The 2,500-nt window shown below is 30.8% G+C and overlaps 1 pseudogene; it reads left to right on the top strand.

Annotated features, from left to right (window-relative positions):
• The window catches only part of LOC147468753 (uncharacterized), a 16,522-nt pseudogene that overhangs the window by 14,001 nt on the left and 21 nt on the right, over window positions 1-2,500 (top strand).

The raw sequence follows: 2,500 nt of genomic DNA, 5'->3' as shown, positions 1-2,500 counted from the left end.
TTCTGTTTTCAACACCGAAGAAAGTTTTAGTTGTTGTTTCAAAGCTGGAAAAAAGGATGTTTCTTCTGGCAACATTGATCCTAAGATTCATTATCAGCCTCCGCTTCCCAGTTGGAAGTTCCATAGCTAACATTACCAGAAAAAAGGTATGGTTATCAAGTGTTAAAAGTATATAGAAGCTATCAAAAATGTTCATTTAAAGTGAAAAAAACAATATGACAATATTTTTGAAAGATTATTTAATGAATAAGGTTATCCCAAATTTTTTGAGATTCAAATTATGGAAATATAACACTAGTAATAATAGAGTGTGAAGACTTTCCAGAACAAGCTCTTTGAGATTGAAATCAAATCTAAATCCAAAGAATTTGATATACATAAGAGAAAAGTTTCGGAACTTTAAGCTGAATTATGACGATCTATTTCCTTTTTGGAATTCAATCATCTAAGATGTACGGGAAGTCGCAATTTAAATTTTTTGAAAAGTGTACAGAAAACTCATGAAAGGTATTTTTTTTACTTGGGCTTAAACAAACCCCATGAGTCTCTTGACCTTAACCTTTCTAATGTTAATTTATCACAAAATTTAAAATGCTTACTAGCCAAAGGTCTAAAATTGAGTATGCCTCATTTGAAACTAAAGTTCTTACATTTCTTTTTTGTCATTTGAAAAAAATTACTCCGGTCTTTAAATCATCATAAGCCTTCTAATATCTTTCCCAAAACTAGAAATCATATTAAATCAGTCAACAAAAAGCCTGGCTTGTTCTTTATACTATTCCAACCAAAAAGAAAAGAAAAATAGATGAGGGCATAACAGACTCGGGCCTTCGACTCCTAAAGGAATTAGCTGGAAATAGGGACGTCGTTATCTCGAAACCGGATAAAGTAGACAATGTTAAGAAAATTGAAGATATTTTGGATGGCAAAACTAAGTATATTGAATTGGATATTGAATGTGAATCTTTAATTATAAAGAATGAGGATGGACTAAAATCCTTGCTTAGAAAACTAAAGAAAGAGCACATTATAGATGATCAATATACTCCTCCATTTTCACTTCTGGATCCAGACCAGTTATTTTATATGGACTTCCTAAGATTCACAAAGCTAATTTCCCCATTAGACCTATCCTTTCTGCTATTGAGACTATAAATTCAAACGTATCAAATTTTTCATCCCTATTTTGAAAAGCATCACTATTAATAATTACACCATCCGAAATACCTTCACTTTTTAATGATTAAATGAACATTGATAATGCTGATGGTTTTGTATTAGCGAGTTTTGATGTCTCCAACCTTTCCACTAATGTCCCCCTTGATGAAACCTTATCAATTATTATGGACTCTATCATTAAGGACAAACTTGAAATGAAATCCAGGGATTAGATAAATTAAACTTCAAGAAACTGCTAGACATAGCCACTAGATATATTTTCGTTTTATTTTAATGGTAAATTGTACAAACAAATAGAAGGAGTAGCTATGGGTAGCCCTTTAGATCCAACTCTTGCAAACATTTTTATGTGTCACTTTGAAAACATATGGCTAAATGATTGCCCTGAGTTTTAAACCTTACCTTATTTTAGATATGTTGATGACACGTTATTACTTTTTTTAAATCCAGAGACAGTATCACTAAGTTCCTTGACTACTTGAATGCTAAACACCCTAATATAAAATTCACACAGAATGTTGAGGTAAATGGGAGTCTTCCTTTTCTAGATGTTAAAATTTCTCGTGAAAATAACTCTTTTACTTCGTCAATCTACAGAAAACCAACTTATGCAGGATTAACCACTAAATTTGATTCTTACATACCTTTGAAATATAAAAGTAACCTTATTTGTATTTTGGTATATAGAGCATTCAAGATTTCAAAGAACTATCTGATGTTCCATGATAAAATTACTCATATTTTGGATATACTTAGAAAAAAAGGCTTTCCTCTTAATTTCATACACAGTTTTGTAAAAACAACTTTGAATAAGTTAATGATACCCATGACCATTCCTCTTACTTTAACCAAAGGTGTATTGTATATTAAACTTCCATATCTTTGTTCTTTAAGCCATAGTTTAGAAAGAAAATTAACAAAGATTGTCCATAATAGATGCTCAACTGTTAGATTGAAGGTCATATATACATCTTCCTTAACTATTGGCAGTCTATTCAAATTCAAAGACAAAATTCCTAAATCTTTACGTTCTTCGATCGTCTATAAATTCACCAACGCTACTATTGTGGGAAAATCTTGCAATTTGTTTATGCGTATCGAAGAACATAAAGGTTTTTCTTTAAGGAACAAAAAATATTAACTAACCCAACAATCCCCAATAAAAAGTCATTCTTTATCAAACAAACATCCATTTGATTAAGACTCCTTTGAAATTCTAGACTCATCACATACAGATTATGATTTGAATATACTGGGAAGCCTTTGGATTTGGAAATTAAAATCGAACCTCAGGGAATATTCATCATCTACTGATATTTAA

Source organism: Penaeus japonicus, unplaced genomic scaffold, assembly GCF_977035675.1.
Source record: "Penaeus japonicus unplaced genomic scaffold, GWHDUDI00000001_assembly GWHDUDI00000026, whole genome shotgun sequence".
In the NCBI taxonomy this organism is placed as follows: Eukaryota; Metazoa; Arthropoda; class Malacostraca; order Decapoda; family Penaeidae; genus Penaeus; species Penaeus japonicus.
The sequence above is the reverse complement of the archived record's forward strand: the minus strand, read 5'-3'. Positions and strand labels throughout refer to the sequence as shown.